We start from the raw sequence: 18321 nt of genomic DNA, 5'->3' as shown, positions 1-18321 counted from the left end.
ATGAAATTCTGCCTGAACTATTGAAGTCAGGCCATCCTGAGTGAATCAACTACTGTGAATCAGGGATGGACAAATTAGTATATTTGTGTGTGTTTTTTCCAGTCCTAAATTGATATAATAATAATAATAATAATAATAATAATAATAATAATAATAATAATAATAATAATAATTTATTATTTGTACCCCGCCCATCTGGCTGGGTTTCCCCAGCTACTCTGGGCGGCTTCCAACAAAGATGAAAGATACACTAAAATGTCACATATTAAAAACTTCCCTGAACAGGGCTGCCTTCAGATGTCTTCTGAATGTCAGGTAGATGTTTATCGCTTTGACATCTGATGAGAGGGCGTTTCACAGGGCGGGCACCACTACCGAGAAGGCCCTCTGTCTGGTTCCCTGTAACTTGGCCTCTCGCAGTGAGGGAACCGCCAGAAGGCCCTCAGAGCTGGACCTCAGTGTCCGGGCAGAACGATGGGGGAGGAGACGCTCCTTCAGATATACTGGACCGAGGCCGTTTAGGGCTTTAAAGGTCAGCACCAACACTTTGAATTGTGCTCGGAAACGTACTGGGAGCCAATGTAGGTCTTTCAAGACCAAGGTATGGTCTCGGCGGCCGCTCCCAGTCACCAGTCTAGCTGCCACATTCTGGATTAGTTGTAGTTTCCGGGTCACCTTCAAAGGTAGCCCCGCGTAGAGCGCATTGCAGTAGTCCAAGTGGGAGATAACCAGAGCATGTACCACTCTGGCAAGACAGTCTGCAAGCAGATAGGGTCTCAGCCTACGTACCAGATGGAGCTGATATTGTTATCTATTTGCATTTATTTATTTTATTATTATTTTTTGCCAACTGCCTCTCAGTATAATGAATTCCTGTAGCCCCAATTCCTACACCAGTGCTTCTAAATAGAAGTTGCTGGAAACTGCAGATGGGGAAAATGCTCTTCTGATTAGGTCCTGCTTGTGGTCTTCTTATGAACATTTAGATGGCCACTGTGAGAGCAGGATGCTGGACTAGATGGCCACTGTCCCTTATATTCTTAATTTCAAAAATGTTTGACTGACTTTTTGCCAGAGGAAATAAGGCCCAGTTTGGCTGACACTAAAGGAGTTTGATGCAAACTTTAATTGTGAACTGAGCAACTTACAGCTATTTCATTGCCATCCAACTCCTGATGCATAACACCCAAAGGATTGTTCTTACATTTAAAATAAAAAAAATAAAAATGGTTTTGATATATAGCCCCTTCTGCCAAAATCACCTCATTCAAGGCAGTGGACAGAGCTATTTCACTTAGTGAAGTATTACTCTCTCCCTGGACGTATCCAGCCAGGAAAAAAAAACAACTCACTCTCCCCTTGTGTTTTGTAGGCAATTGCTCTGAAAATTGCAGACATGAGAGAGATACCTTTAGGTGTGAAATCTGATTTTGTGGTGGGAAGAACTAATAGAGATTTTCTTCCCAAGCAAAATAATTTTCTCTGGTTACAAACTTGATACGTAAGTCACAAAGGTGTTCTCTGTCCACCCTCCTAATCCTAGGCTCTTCCTTAAATGAAAAACATACGTTTCAGTTTTGCAATGCTGCTCACACTCTTCCCCCCACCCTGGTCTTTTCCTTATATGCTAAGCTTAGAAACATAGTTTTGTTTTTTGCAGATCTGCAGCATTTTTTATTTTTATGGCTGGATCACTGACACATCACAAGCTACTTCAGAAGTTCCTGCTTTGATTCGTGCAACCTCACAAAGATCTGCTTCAACCTGAATTCCTCTGAAGGCACCCTATCTAAGCTGATCATAGACTAAGAGTCCAGGGAACTGCTGCTAGCTAGAGGAAACAAACTGGGCTAGCTAGAGAAATTATCTGGCTTGTTGCTATATTCACTGGTCAACTGATGTTCGCAGAAATGGGAATGCAAGTCACATCCTCCACTGCCAGAGCAGAGCTGAGAGTAGACAGTGGTACCTCGGGTTACATACGCTTCAGGTTACATATGCTTCAGGTTACAGACTCTGCTAACCCAAAAATAGTACCTCGGGTTAAGAACATTGCTTCAGTATGAGAACAGAAATCGTGCTCCTGCCCCATTATCTAAAGTGGTGCTTCAGGTTAAGAACAGTTTCAGGTTAAGAACGGACCTCCAAAATTAATTAAGTACTTAACCTGAGGTACCACTGTAATATTTTTAGAAATTTGAAGGTCATATGATAGAGGCATCATTCCTTACAGTGGGCCCACACTCATTCCACTGTTGCCTTTCTTGGCAAATTATCTACGTGGGTTATGATAGCAAAAGCCTGTTTGACCAGCGAGAACTGCAGAATGAAAGAACTGAGAGTTTATTTACCACGGGTTATATGCTATCGCCTTCAACCCTCTTAAAATTTATTGTGCGTTGGCTTAAAGCTTCAGCTGCCTTCACTTTTCTGGGTGTAGTAGTGTTGATATGTAGGTGAACTCTGAGCACGAGGTGTATAACCTCAAAGAATCTAATGCATTATTTCCTGAGAGGGCATACCACAAGGTTTGGCCCACAGAAAGATGACTCCCTCTGTTGCAAAGCATTTGTGGATAATGCAGCAGCCAGACTTATGATCCCAGCACTTGTGCTTGAGCATAACTGATATCTGTGAACATAACTCAAGGCATCATAAAGAAGAAGGATGTTTTTACAAAATTCATCAATTAGATAACAGGCCTAGGAAGCCTCTCCAAAGATTAACCAGATTAAGGAAATGTTAATTAACCGACCTTAAAATTGATCATCATTAGGGGAATAGCTCATGTTGTGCTCTCCATTGCATGCCAGTTATTGCAATGTGTCAAATCATGGCCAGGTTCATAATTTGGGTGAATAATGGCGAAAGGATGCCAGCCCAGAGCCTTATAGCTACAGGAAATCATACTCAGAAATGCTTGGATGACAGTTAGCATCGAGTGGGAACTGCAACAAAATGTGGCTGTGAATCATCGGCTGCTAATCAGGTTCTTGCTCTTGTTTCAGATTCCAGCCAATTATGTCCTTTTTCAAGATACTATAATCTCTAAGTGACTGATAGAGGGGCATTTTACTCCCCTCTTTCCAGCTGACACAAAGGGACACGGGTGGCACTGTGGGTTAAACTACAGAGCCTAGGACTTGCCGATCAAAAGGTCGGCAGTTCGAATCCCCTTGATGGGGTGAGCTCCCGTTGCTCGGTCCCTGCTCCTGCCCACCTAGCAGTTCGAAAGCACGCCAAAGTGCAAGTAGATCAAGAGGTACCGCTCAGGCCGGAAGCTAAACGGCATTTCCATGTGCTGCTCTGGTTTGCCAGAAGCGGCTTAGTCATTCTGGCCACATGACCCGGAAGCTGTATGCCAGCTCCCTCAGCCAATAAAGCGAGATGAGCGCCACAACCCCAGAGTTGTCCATGACTGGATTTAACGGTCAGGGGTCCCTTTTTCTTTACCTTTCCAGCTGGCACACCACATTCAATAGTTGCTGAGGAAGTGGAACCCTTGTTGTGATTTTAACCCCTCCTCATTTTTTAAAAAAGAATTGTACTGCAAATCTTGGGGTTCCCCCAAGCATGCTGAAAGTCCCCCCTTGTTTCTCAGTGACCAGTCCTTTAGGCATCTTCCACCTCAGTTTGCTTCTTTGAGAGAGCAATGTAGGTTGGTGAAAGGTTGTTTGGACACCTTCCATTCCTATAAATAACTATCATTGGATATATTTTTTCCAAATACAATTGGATTCTTCAGGAGCTTAGGTCAGAGTTCGAGGAGCACATGCTCAATTTCCCAGGCTCAACCTCTAGCACCACCAATTAAAAAGATCTCAGGTAGCATTTGATCTGTGAAAGACCTCTCTTTCTCCAAGACCCTGCAGGGTCTTTGTCGGTCAAAAGTTGATAGTTCTGGGCTAGAGGAACACATAGTTTGACTCAGTGCATGTTGGCTTCATGTATTCATAGTACTTTTCTTCTAGGGATATTAGAAATATCTGTATTTTTTTAAAAGTGAAGTGAAATACCCACTTTTACTGCTGCAGATAATTGGTCCCAAAGTCCAGATATTGGGACTTTGGGCCATCCTGATGTTGCTGAACTACAGCTCCCATTATTCCTGGCTATTGGCAATGTTTGCTGGGGCTAGTGGAAGTTCAGCAACATCTGGAGGATCCCCACAAGCATTATTCCATCCCTGTTCTTCCAGATGTGTCTGCTGACCTTGCTGAAGATGTGGTAGGGAGCATGCGCATGATGGTGAGACACATGATCAGCAGTACAGGGGTAAGCCAGTGAGACTGCACCTTTGTGTAGTGTGGTTGGGGACCATAGCCAAGCAGGGCGCATCAGCGCACCAGAACATTTGAGCAGCAGCAAAGGCTAACTACCACCACCCAAATATTTCACCCCTGGCGCAGCTATGTGCCCCTAAAAACCAAAACTTCCAAGGACCACCTAGAACTGTGAATTGACTGAACTAGTTCCATTTTGGAGGGAGTGAACTGGAACTAATTCCTTTTTAAAATGAACTTTCCAAGCACTCGTATAGAACTGCATATTCATTGACTCTATCTTGGGGGTCCCCCCTCCCTTTTTTAGCATTCTAATGTCTCATTCCCTCTCTTTCTTCTCCCACTTAACCAAACCTGTCCAGAGTATATAGCAACATTACAGCATAGCGCCATGTGCCTTGCAGATCCTTGAAATCCATGAGTTAAATACAGTGGTACCTCGGATTACGAACTTAGTTTGTTCCGGAGGTCCGTTCTTAACCTGAAACCATTCTTAACCTGAGGTACCACTTTAGCTAATGGGACCTCCTGCTGCTGCCGCTCTGGTGCCACACGATTTCCGTTCTCATCCTGGGGCAAAGTTCTCAACCCAAGGTACTACTTCTGGGTTAGCGAAGTTTGTAACCTGAAGTGTCTGTAATCCAAGGTGTTTGTAACCCAAGGTACTACTCTAGTGTTAAGTCAGGGTTCCATTAGTGCAAGGATTCCAGCTTTCAGCCCCTCTTCCTCCATGCACCCCCTAAATCCCTCAATGCTTCTGAACAGATTTGGGGATTGTGTGGGGCACATGCAGGGAGGGCGGTGGGGGAAGGGAGAAGTCTCCTTGTGCTAGCAGTAATCCTTGCACCATTGGGGTGAGTTAGCTGAATACCAACCAATGTGTTTAAGATATCTCTGTGCTAGATTATGGCCAATACAAATGTGTGTGTGTGTATTCTTACTGTATCATTACTACTAGAAGTAAAAAGGTAAAGGGACCCCTGACCATTAGGTCCAGTCGCAGATGACTCTGGGGTTGTGGTGCTCATCTCATTTTATTGGCCGAGGGAGCCAGCGTACAGCTTCCGGGTCATGTGGCCAGCATGACTTAGCCGCTTCTGGCAAACCAGAGCATTGCACGGAAATGCCGTTTACCTTCCCGCCGGAGTGGTACCTATTTATCTACTTTCACTTTGACATGCTTTCGAACTGCTAGGTTAGCAGGAGCAGGGACCGAGCAACGGGAGCTCACCCTGTCATGGGGATTCGAACCGCCGACCTTCCGATCGGCAAGTCCTAGGCTCTGTGGTTTAGACCACAGTGCCACCCACATCCCACTACTAGAAGTAGTAAGCAGCTAAATTTCAACATTGTTACTAGATTTCCAGAGTTCTGGCATCTCAAAGGCAACAGCTATTTTTGCCAGAGCACTTGGATCAGAGAACACAATGAATAAGCCAACATAAAACTGACTGTGGAACTGTCCAGTTCACAACAGACAATTCTTTTGCTTGCAGCATAAATATTCAGCCAGAAAGAAAGAAACACATTCGATTTTTACCGGTCATGCTGACTGACACCCAGCAAGTAAACAAGCAACAGAAAAGCTGAGAAAATTTGGGATTTTTAGATATCCCTTTGGTTTCAGTAAACCAATCCAAATGCGAGGGTGATATAAAGTCTAGCTCCAGGGTAAGAGAACTGGTCTGGCTTACAGAAAATAAGAGAATTAATAAGAAATGGCAAAAAAGTTATTTTTCTTTGGGTTTCTTTAAATATAGTTTTGTTGTGATTTTTTTTTTTTTACAGTGGTTTAATAGCAAATAGCTCAACAAGGTAAAGACTAACCAACCTACAAGATTGTGAGAAATGAGGAATATTTTTTTTTTGTACTAATGGGCGCAAAATCAGGTCACCTTAAACAGGGATAGCCAATATGGTGCTCCCTAGAGACTCACATCAGCCACAGATATCATGGACAATAAAGGGTGATAGGTGTTGTAGTTCAGAGTTAATGTGGTATAATGATTAAAGTATCAGTCTGGTGTGCCAGCCCCTAAGTTTGCCTCTCACAGCAATTGAGATTGTGTCCTATTTAAATGCTAATACTAGGAACCTAGGAAGCTGCTTAATGGTGTGTCCAAACATATGTCCATATAGCATAGCTGTCAATGTTTCCCTTTTTTAAAGGGAAATTCCCTTATTCCGAATAGGATTCCTCGCAAGAAAAGGGAAAAGTTGACAGCTATGCCATATAGCTCAATACTTGGTGTCATTCAACTAAGTCTTATTCAGAGTAGCCTCATCAAGACTGAATGAATATGACTAAGTTAGGTCCATTGCTTTCAATAGGCCCATAATGAGTAAAGAATAAATACCACTCATTATCTGCACTTCAGAGGGGTCTCTACCAAGGATTGCACCTGGGACTGTATGCAGACAGAGCCTACAATCTAGCCATGAGCTATGGCCTTAGACAGCCAAAACAGGGTCCAGGTTCTTAGCAATCCTAATTCAGGCATTTAGCCCAACGATAGTTTTTTTCTTGCAATAAAATCTGAAAATCAGAAATCAGCTATTACATGCAAGCTGCATAAAAAGAGCAACTCCAGTCTTTATCTGCTATTTAATTCCTTTGATGAAGTGGAGTGGACTCCAGCATATGAAAGCTTATGGTGTAATAAATTTTGGTCTTTAAACCACTGTTGTTTTTCTGCGAGACTAACATGGTTACCCACCTTATTTATCAATTATGCCACATTGCTAGAAACAGTTCTATTTTGTTTTTATCTTCTTCCTTTCTTTGAGACATCATTAGCTATGCAAATCATTTATTTTACCCCTGGGTTCTCCTTTTTCCCTTCCAATTACATTCTTGATTTTTATTATATTTCACCTCCTGGAAGATATATAGGGTTGTACCCAGCAACGGTTTGATTCAGAGTACATCCATTGAAATTATACTTAAGGTCCTTGTGTCCATTAGTTCCAATGGGTCTACTCTTGAGTGGAAGTTAGTTGCAAACAACTCTTTTGTCTTCCTATTTTTTTATAACAAATCAACAGCAAGCTTACACCATTTTTTTAATTTTGTAAATAACCCAAACAAATTTATTTTAAGAAGATGATGACCCATAATGCAGGATCAAGGTTTCTTCATAAAATTAAAGAATGAGAATCCTGAAGGTAATTTAGACAATTTATGCTGCAAGCTTATACATCAGGGATGGGAATCTTGCAACTCTCCAGATGTTTTTGAACAACTCCCATCAGACTTCAGCCAGCATGGTCAATGGTCAGATATTTTGGGAACTGGAGTCCAATAACATTTGGAGGACCCAGGTTCTGCACCCCTCTTGTGCACTCTTACTGAGGAGTTAGTATCTTTGAACTCAATGAGGCTTACTTCCAAGGAGACATATATTGGGTTACACTGTTAGTTCCCATATTACTCTCTTAGACTTTTATATTGCATTGTGCTTGCAATGGTTGTGAAGCTAAGAGCACATGCCTGGATATTAAAGCGCGAGGCAAGGAGGTGGAAAGAGAGGGGCGATGTCTCCCAACTTTGTAATTACCTGCTTAAGAATACAAATTTGCTTAGCTTGTAATGCCGAAGTGTATTACGAATCAAACATAATTCCCTTCAGAAAAATTCTCCAGTGATGCTTGTAATTGCTGACCCAGTTCCAAATCAAACTGAGAGGAGTTTACCCGTCACCGAAAGAACAGGGTGAGGAAGAGTTGATGTGAGAAGGAGAGAGACAGAGGGAAACATGCCAGAGAGACACACACATAAAAAAGGTGGCACAATACAAAGGGGAGAGATTCTCTCATGTTTTGTTGATGTCTCTCATGCTGGGGTGGGGTGTGAGGGCAGTGCTCAGTTTAAAGAAGAAGAAAAAGCAACACGGCCAGAGCTTGTCTGTCCAGACTTTCTCTTTGCAAGGGGAAAAAAATTCTATCAAACTGGGATCTCTTTTCTCTACTTATGCAAACTCCGCAGATACTCAAAGGAGATGTCATTATTTTTTCATAATAAACAGAGCTGAGCCCCAACACTAAAATTATTTACTGAATCTCAGCTTTGGCACAAATGAAGTGGTGCAGAACAGAAGGTGGTCTGCACAAGAACTTGCCAGCCAAAACATTTGGTTGCAGTTCTTGAGTTTCATTACAGGGAAGTATCATGGAACTCTGAGGGACTACATAGAGAGGTGTGATGGACTCTTGACAAGGTACCAAGTCATGTGTTTTTGCTTTGTTTCTCGGCACATAACTAAGCTGTGACAAGCCAGTCAAGGGCTGTATCTCTGGTTGTGCGTCACAAACAGAAGCGAAGGCGGTTTTAGGGTGCCATGGCCGGTGTGGTCACTGCCCTACACGGGGCACCCAAAAAATGCTGTGGAATGGAACAAGAGAGGCAGGGTGGGGTGCACACTGAACTTTAGCATCACACAGGGCACCACTGAGATCTGAGAGCCCAAAGTTCTCCACTGACAGAAGGTCCCATATTCAATTCTTGGCATCTTCAGCTAGGGCTGTGAGAGGTCCCTGTGTGAAATCCTGCAGAGCCACTGCCAGACAGCATAAACAGTTCTGAGCTAGATGCAGCAATGTTCTCACTCAATATAAGACAGTTTCTCTGTTGCTAAATTGCTGTAACTGGGGGTAGAGGAGAAACAAGGCCAACCAGAAGCAGGAAGGGCAGGAGGGCATTTGGCCCATGACCTCAAGCAGAAAGTGGAGCTTACTAAGGGTTGCCATGTGTCCTCTTTTTCCAGGGCACATTCTCTTTTTCCAGGGTAAAATTTGAGACAAATTGCATGTAATGTATTTGCTTTGAATGCTGTCATAGAGTTCTCTTTTTTGCTCTTCAAAATATGGCAACCCTAGTACAGTTAGACACTTATTAATTTTTTGGCAGTTGATAAGTTTCACAAATGTGTGTGTGTGTGTGTGTGTGTGTGTGTGTGAGAATTGGATCAAATTGCGACACACACTCTCATCTGAGATCTGCAAATTTAAGCAAATGAGACACGTGATTTGGGAAAAGCCATACTTTTTTGTGAACTGATATAGATTTTGTCATATGTACAGCATTGACAGTGACATTGCCTGAAAGTGAGACTTTCTTCAGTAATTAGTGCACATCACAGAAATAGGCTGGAAAAGCATTTGTTGAAGAAATGTATTCAAATTACATCTCACTCTTGCTCGTTGATGCCTTATTTTGTTTTCACGTATCATTTGTTCACCGAGTGTGTTTATTAGGGCTAAGGGCCTCAGACATGGAACTAGGTTGGGCCTCCACAGAACTCTGAGAGAGCTAGAGAGAAATTAAATTCACCTTCCATTTAAAGGTGAACCAACCTGATTCACTCTTTCCAAAATAATATGGAGATCGAAACACTGCCATCCTTCAAAATGCACACTTCTCTAATTTTTTTAAATGTAGTTCTCCAGCCAAGGAACATGCACAAAAATCCATATACTAAAATGTGTATAAAAATGCTTGATGCTTGTGAAAATAACATCCAAAAGTGCTTTCTATGAGGGAAAGATGGTTTCCAAAAATGTGTATACAGTGTTACCTCGGGTTAAGTACTTAATTCGTTCCGGAGGTCCATACCTAACCTGAAACTGATCTTAACCTGAAGCACCACTTTAGCTAATGGGGCCTCCTGCTACTGCTGTGCCGCCAGAGCACGATTTCTGTTCTCATCCTGAAGCACAGTTATTAACCTGAAGCAGTTTTCACTAAAATGCTGTCGGATTTTCATGAGGACTCCCCATTGTTGAGTAAAAGTCATCCCCTTGACAAGTTCCAATCACACCCTTGGAAAGAGGCATTCTGGGCTGCCTCTTATACCTCCCAGGACTCTTATTAACAGGGAATATTGGCACTCGGTTCTGCTGGTCCTGCCAGCTCCAGAGATAATTAACACCCCCAATGATGTCTTTCAAAACTCTATTGACAGTTTGTCTCTGCCACTGTGATAGCTCCACAAAACAGATTCCTGTTCCTGTACTTAAGCTGAGGCATCCTCTCTATGTCACCATAGGAACCATTCTTGTCTCTCACTGGTTCTGAAGTCCCCACACCCAATCCTTTGGGCCATTGCTTCAGCCCAGCAGCTAACAGCAATAATCATTGAGATGAGCAACCTCCCTGACTCCCTTCCTCTTTATGAAGTTTCCCAGCTGTCATCAAATGCCCCAGGGGATGGCCTGAAGGCTCATGAGACTACCAACTTGCTGAAGCTAAACCTACAGCCTCTTGATGGGAATTGCCATCTTCCCCGACCAGAGACAACTGCTACTGCTGTGGCTGTTGTTGGAGGCTGCCATCTTCCCCACCCTGAGACTCCTCCTCTTTCTGCTGTTGTGGCTGTTGGCGGGGATTGCTATCTTCCCCACCCACCCACCACTTCTTAAAAAAAACCACACATCTCTGGACCCTGCCAATATGGCCAATTATCACCCAGTCTCAAATCTTCCATTCTTGGGCAAGGTGATTGAGCGGGTGGTTGCTGAACAACTCCAGGCATGCCTGGAGGATGCAGACCACTTGGATCCCTTCCAGTCAGGATTCAGGCCTCATCATGGGACTGAAACTGCTTTGAGTCGAAACATTCTAGTCGAAGATCTCCAGCAGGCCAAGGACCAAGGTGAAAGCTGTTTCCTGGTCCTATAGGATCTCTCAGTGGCCTTTGACACCATTGATCATGACATCCTTCTGGACCATCTAAAGGAGTTGGGAGCTGGGGGCACTGTTATACATTCAGAAAGGTATTTCATAAACCTTCCTGCCAAGAAATGTTGCAAATCTGATTAAAATTCTGTGGTCTTCATCTTAACGTTTCTGCAGATACCTGAGCTGAACAGGGATCTCCATAATCAGCTTGCTTTAGGCAAAATACACTTGGTGGCTTTTTGTTGCACTATCAGACTATACAAATGATTTGCTTTTTAGGGAGATTTGTTTTGAGATTCTCATCCTCTATGCTTTCTGATGTCACCTTTTTTTACTTCTCTTGAAATGACAGTAATTTTCCCAGTGTTGTAAATGGCATGTGACTAAAGTATATTTCATTGCCTTTTGTTGAACAATTCAAACATCAGATGAATTGTACTAACAAACCTGATAAAAATAAGACTCTGGTTATCATCCCCCCCCCTGATGTGAAGTAGCTTCCTTAGCTTTACATAATAAAAGCATTTCTTAGATGCATATGATTAACACCAATTTTCTCCCAGTAGGTTCTTCTAAATCAGAAATCTGAATTGCACAGATTTACTGGAAACTCTGCATCAATATTATTACTTCCACTGAGATTTTCCGCTTATAGGTTTTCAAAAAATGGGATTTGCAGACACAGAAACAGAGCCATTTAGACCATTGTTCTTAAAAATTTAGCCTGTCTGCACATTATATTTATTTAACTACTCATCCCCCCCACTTATTCTTGGGTTTCTTTTTCTCAGGTTCTTTTTCTGTTGCTTCTGTACTGTATCCCACCAGGAATCAGAAGTGCCAATTCACACAATGTTCGCATTTATTAGCAACACTAAACAGGATACAACACCAAATGTAAGGTACTTTCCCTGCAGCAGAACGACTAATCTTCTGCACCATTCTCAATGGGACACATCAATTTGTTTAATGGTGCACAAGAATGATAGGCTTTAGACTAGATACAATGAGAAATAATTCTTTGAAATTTCAAGACTGGAAGCAGCAAAAAGTGAGCTATTTAACTAAGAATTAGACTCAGTTGCGTGACAAACCATGTATAATCTTGGTAAGAAAACACCATGTATAATTTTGGTAAGAATACACCAGGTTTGGGTAAGAAAAACCTGGTGGATGATGAAAAAAGAATGTCAGGTCTGAAAATGAATAGGAGCAGAAACACCCTTCATTCATATTATTAAACTTAGAAAAGGGACATCTAATGGCTGCTCTGCACAATAAGAACTTGAGAACTAGACCTATGCTGAAAAAAATTACCTTGTTTCCATCCCAACCTTTGTCCATCACTTAATGTGAAAAGCAATTGCATTTGAAAATTCTCAAAGGGAAGAGGGAATTTCAGTGAAATTCTCATGTGTGAGGTGCTGGTCTTTTGTTTTGCTTACTTTACTCTTGAGGTGACCTGGAATGTTGTGAGTGTCCTTTCTTTCAGTCTGTAAATCAACTGTCCAGGGGTCTGCACTCCACAGGCTTTCAAAGTGCCTGCACTTTGATCAAAGCACAGGGAAATCCTGTGGATTTATCCATTGGATACATCCTTTCTGTGGAGCTTTTTCATGTCAGGAGTTCTGGCAGCCAGGGAGGCTGCAGAGTGCTGGATAAAGGTTTACTGTAAAGAAAATGACGTGTACCATTCTTTGCCACTATGTAAACTCAAATTTTGCCCCCAGGTAAAAACCCTGCTTCTAAAACAACAACAACAACAACACCCTGAACCAACTAAATAAATTTGCAAGTACATTGGAAGCTGCAGAGTGCTTAGGGAAATGCCTGTAGCTCTGCTATATAACATCAACTTTGCAAAAGTCCCAGATTTAATATCCAGATAGCTGAAAGTGATACTGCTCACCTGGCCTGAGAGCAGTACATGTGAAAAGGATCTAGGAGTCTTGGTTGACCACAAACTTGACATGAGCCAACAGTGTGACGCGGCAGTTAAAAAAGCCAATGCAATTCTGGGCTGCATCAATAGGAGTATAGCATCTAGATCAAGGGAAGTAATAGTGCCACTGTATTCTGCTCTGGTCAGACCTCACCTGGAGTACTGTGTCCAGTTCTGGGCACCACAGTTCAAGAAGGACACTGACAAACTGGAACGTGTCCAGAGGAGGGCAACCAAAATGGTCATAGGCCTGGAAACGATGCCTTATGAGGAACGGCTAAGGGAGCTGGGCATGTTTAGCCTGGAGAAGAGGAGGTTAAGGGGTGATATGATAGCCATGTTCAAATATATAAAAGGATGTCACATAGAGGAGGGAGAAAGGTTGTTTTCTGCTGCTCCAGAGAAGCGGACACGGAGCAATGGATCCAAACTACAAGAAAGAAGATTCCACCTAAACATTAGGGAGAACTTCCTGACAGTAAGAGCTGTTTGACAGTGGAATTTGCTGCCAAGGAGTGTGGTGGAGTCTCCTTCTTTGGAGGTCTTTAAGCAGAGGCTTGACAACCATATGTCAGGAGTGCTCTGATGGTGTTTCCTGCTTGGCAGGGGGTTGGACTCGATGGCCCTTGTGCTCTCTTCCAACTCTATGATTCTATGAAAGAGACTCATGTCTGAAATCTTGGAGAGCTGCTGTCAGTAAGGAATCCTGAGCTAGGTGAATCATTAGTTTGTCAGATTATAAGGCAGCTTCCCATAGTGTGACTCATTGATTGTTAGTGGGATCATTGACTGAGTGTTTGTGGGGGTGGGTGGGGAAAGTAAGGATCTGGCTCACCAGCCAGATCCAGCCCACCCCCATCTCTGACTGAGTTAGATACAATTCTCTAGCAATATAGCCAGCTCAATGACTGCTTCATTTGATATTTGGAGGCCAGTTCTCTTGGGTATGCAGTGTCCTCGTCTGGTAAGGAGTTGGAATCTTGGACCATTGACAGCTTCTGGCCAGGGTTGTGCTTCAGGTCTCATTGCCTGCACTGTCCTGGCTAGTGAAATGGAAATTGCTGCAGTGTTTGTGGTCCAGAATAAAAATCAGTCCTGTGAATGTGATCAGTTTTTGTTCACGTCATTGTTTCAAAGTCCACAAATGATAAGGAATTAATTACTTTCTTTTGACATTTCCTTTGCATAAAAATGAACGGAAGTTGCTTATACAATTGGGTATGTTATTGTACTACCAACCTTACTGTATGCTTGTGAAACATGGACCACTTATAAACGCCATCTCCAACTTCTCGAAAGATTCCATCAATGGAATGGAACGGAAAAAAATTATACATTACTTGGGAAGACAGGCGAACTAATACCAGTGTACTAGAAGAAGCAAAGATCACCAGTGTTGAAGCAATGATTCTTCCAAAGCAACTACTCTATTCCAAACTTTAAAATGGAAAATGTAATGCTGGTGGTCCACAAAAGAGGTTTAAAGACTGTCTCAAGGCAAATCTAAAAAAAATGTAATTTAAACACCAGCAATTGGGAAACACTTGCCTGTGAGCGCTCCAATTGAAGAACAGCCTTTACCAAAGGTGTCATGGGCTTTGAAGAGCCTCAAACTCAGGACACAAGGGAGAAACATGCTAAGAGGAAGGCATGCTTGGCAAATCCACACCGTGATCAACTCCCATCAGAAAACCAATGTCCCTACTGTGGAAGGATGTGTGGATCCAGAATTGGCCTCCACAGTCACTTACGGACACATTGTTAAAACCGTGTTTATGGAAGACAATCTTACTCAGCTACGAATGATCGCCAAGAAGATCAGTTACCCAAGTTATGGTTAAGTATTGGACAGTGACATGAATAACATGGTGTTTGGTGGGAACTGAAGTGCAGCAGAATGGAAATGGTGCTGATTGTGATGAATGAAGGCCAGAATGAAAATTGCTGCCTTCTTGAATCCCCATTGCGTTCCCCATCTCTTCCCAAAGTTTGAGCTTTGTCCCTGTGCCCCATGTCCTCAGTGCAGTACCCCCAACCCCCACATGTAAAGGTAAAGGGACCCCTGAGCATTAGGTCCAGTCGTGGCCAACTCTGGGGTTGCGGCGCTCATTTCGCTTTACTGGCCGAGGGAGCCGGCGTACAGCTTCCAGGTCATGTGGCCAGCATGACTAAGCCGCTTCTGGCGAACCAGAGCAGCACATGGAAACGCCGTTTACTTTCCTGCCGGAGCGGTAGCTATTTACTTGCACTTTGACATGCTTTCAAACTGCTAGGTTGGCAGTAGTTCCAGCCTAATATGGGAGAGAAAGTAAGTAAGAAAGAAAACTCAGGCAAAGCTCAAGAAGGACTTGTGGAAGATTTGACTTTGCAACTTTGCTGTTGTTCATTCCCTTCAGTATTATCTGAACCAAACTGAAGCAAGTGACTCCTTTCCATTACTTTGGTTCTCTGCCCTTCAGCTGTAGTACAAATTGAAAATGGAAGGAGGGAGGCGATGGGCGGGGAAACAGGTCCTTCCTTTCTGTTAAATAACCTTGCAGACTTTAATTTGAAACAAACAAAGCATTTTAAAGCACTGCTCCTTGGGGGATTGCACCGACTGTTACTAAATTGCTGAATATTTAACAGTCACACACATGCTCCAGACCCCAAGGTCTGTCCCCCAAATGATAAGCCCTTTTTTATTAAATGAACTTTAATTACTTAATAATTAGGCCTTCTGTAGGGGGAAGATGGGGATCTTGATAGGCTGCCAACCAGGCCGTAGGGCAAATCAGGCTTGCGTGCCATTTCCCGATTAGAATTTAAAAGCAGGTGTACTATTCTCCGAGACCCTGGTTAGGAGACAATCTTCCCTGAAGGGACAAAGACACAATGTGAAGTTGAGCTTTGGAAGACTTTGTCTTGACAGTTGCATCAATTAACAGAGCAAATGCTGCAGAAATAAAAAAGTCAAAAAGGGGGGAGGAGGAGTTGGAGGATGAGGCTCGGATGAAGCATGAGCAAGTCAAATTTCTGGATTTTGCAATTCCAGAGCATGGCAGTACATAGGAAGCTGCCTTTAGCCAAGTCAGAGAATTGGTCAGTTTAATTCAGTACTGTCTACACCAGGGAATGTGTGGCACTCCAGATGTTGCTGGACTATAGTACCCATCATCCCTGACCATTAACCATGCTTTCTGGAGAAGATGGGAGTTGTAATCTAACAACATCTGGCGGCCAAAGGTTCTCAGTCCCTGGCAGTGGCTCTGCAGGGTTTTTGGTGGGGCATATTCCTAGTCTTTCCTGAAGATGTCAGGAATTGAACTTTCTGCATGCAAAGCATGTCTTCTTTTCCTAAGCTTGAGATCCCCTCCAGTAACACCTGAAGGGAGACGTACAGTGGTACCTCGGATTACAGATGCTGCAGGTTACAGACGCTTCAGATTACAGACTCTGCTAACCCAGAAATAGTACCTTGGGTTAAGAACTTTGCTTCAGGATGAGAACAGAAATTGCATGGCGGCGGCAGGACGCCCCATTAGCTAAACTGGTACCTCAGGTTAAGAACAGTTACAGGTTAAGAACGGACCTCCAGAACAAATTAAGTTCTTAACCCGATGTACCACTGTACATATTTCTTCTACAGGGATTGGCACAAGCTTCAGATGTGAGGACTCTGTGGAGGGTTGCATGAGCTTCCTCTTCTGCACATCGCTCCAGAAGGACACAAAGAGCACACACGAGAAGTGGCCACCTGCAATGGAGCACAGGCCCATCTAGTTTTATAGCACCCTGTTTTCCAATAATAGCTTATCAGATGCTTTTGAGAAGACCATAAGCAGGGTAGAAGGGCAACAGTCGTCTCCTGTTCCTTGCCTCATTACGCAGAGGTATACCGGCTCTGAGTATGGAAGCTGATTGCTATCCATATACCTGTATTTGAATATTGTAGTTCAGTAAAATAAAAGAGACACTTGTGTTAAGGTTTGCCAGAATGTCCCATTTCCTGACTTATATTTATTTAGTATTGCATTCCTCCAAGGGGCAAGGTGGCATACATAATTATCCCTTTTGAGCTACGTTATGCTGAAGGATTGTGACTGGCCTAAGGTCACCCAGTGAGCTTCATGACTGAGTGGAGATTGGAATCCTTTTCTCCTGGGTCCTTTCCCAACACTTTACACCACATTGGCTTTCCACTCCAGTCTTCAATACAGAGATCCTCTTGGCGAAATAGCTTTTGTGTTTGTTTTATTATATATCCTATGGTTTTGAAAACACACTTTTGATTGACAAAGTGTTGTCTTCCAAGACAAATAATACATGTGCAGATATCAAGTCTTGTATGGCAGCAAAACAAACATGGAAAATCTTACATTACACATTCAGCTCACATCTACAGGGTATACTTCAATCTTAAGCATTAAGACAATTCTCCATAGTGGCTGCTGTGACAGAAGGGAGATTACTGTACTATTTTTAATAAATGATATAAATTGAGACCATACAGAGTCAAACCCATCTTTCTTTGTTACCCCTCTTGTCAAACTATTATTATGAATTAAGTGCTCCTTAAGTGCTATCTTCCACACATATTGGGTCCAGGTTTCTGTGGTGGAAGGTGGTGCTTTTTCTAGTTAGAGACAATGGTTTGCCTCATTGCTGTCATGAGAAAGAAGTTCAACTCTTTATGCTTGACCATTGGATTGATAGATTTTTTTCCACCAACATCAAGGCTAGCATGGGTTCGGGTACAAGATGTTGCCTTGTAATGGTGAATGGTAGTGGGGGGAAATGGGTCTAGAAATCTTTAAGAAATGTACACTCCCACCACATGTGGAAAAGCATTCCATTAAGCTTATGTCCTCTCCAGCATGAAGGTGAGAAAGTGCAATTAACTCTTGAAAGGTATAGAAGTGTCCAGTGCCATCTTTAAAGAGACTTCATGCAACTTAGCCAAGATGGTAACTCTGGAAGTGTATACTCTATACCAACAATGTCCAACCGGTCAACTGCGATTGACAGGTTGACCGTTGGGGTGCTCCAGGTCAATCGTGTGAGTAAAAAAAGTGATTGCCTGCTTTCTCATGAGCGATTGTGATGTTCCCCGCTCCCTGTGCTATGCATTGTGAAAGTTTGTAATCACTGAGCCTGCTTCAGAGTGGTGGAAGGATGGAGGTCACTGGAGTGCCAGGCGATGGATTTTATGCAATCCCCCCCTTTAAAAAGCTCAACAACTATGGGCAATGACAATGGGTACTGTGAGTAGATCACAGTCTCTATAGAGTTGGGCGTGCCTGAGTCTATACTGACCAAAGTTAGCCTCCTGGTGTATATTGTACTCTAGGAGGCTTGGTTTGGTCAGAATCAAAGTATACACTTCCAGAGCTAACACTAAATGCATTACTTTGGGTAAATGAGCCACCATAGATGCTAGT

At 43.0% G+C, this 18321-nt stretch overlaps 1 protein-coding gene across 3 annotated transcripts in view; it reads left to right on the top strand.

The window, feature by feature from the left end:
• DCC (DCC netrin 1 receptor) overlaps window positions 1-18321 on the top strand; it is a 947660-nt gene that overhangs the window by 443879 nt on the left and 485460 nt on the right. The gene's annotated exons all lie outside the window — the stretch shown is intronic.

The sequence above is a fragment of the Podarcis gaigeae genome, assembly GCF_964106915.1.
Source record: "Podarcis gaigeae genome assembly, chromosome: 11".
Taxonomy (NCBI): Eukaryota; Metazoa; Chordata; class Lepidosauria; order Squamata; family Lacertidae; genus Podarcis; species Podarcis gaigeae.
This window is presented reverse-complemented; position numbering and strand designations above follow the sequence as displayed.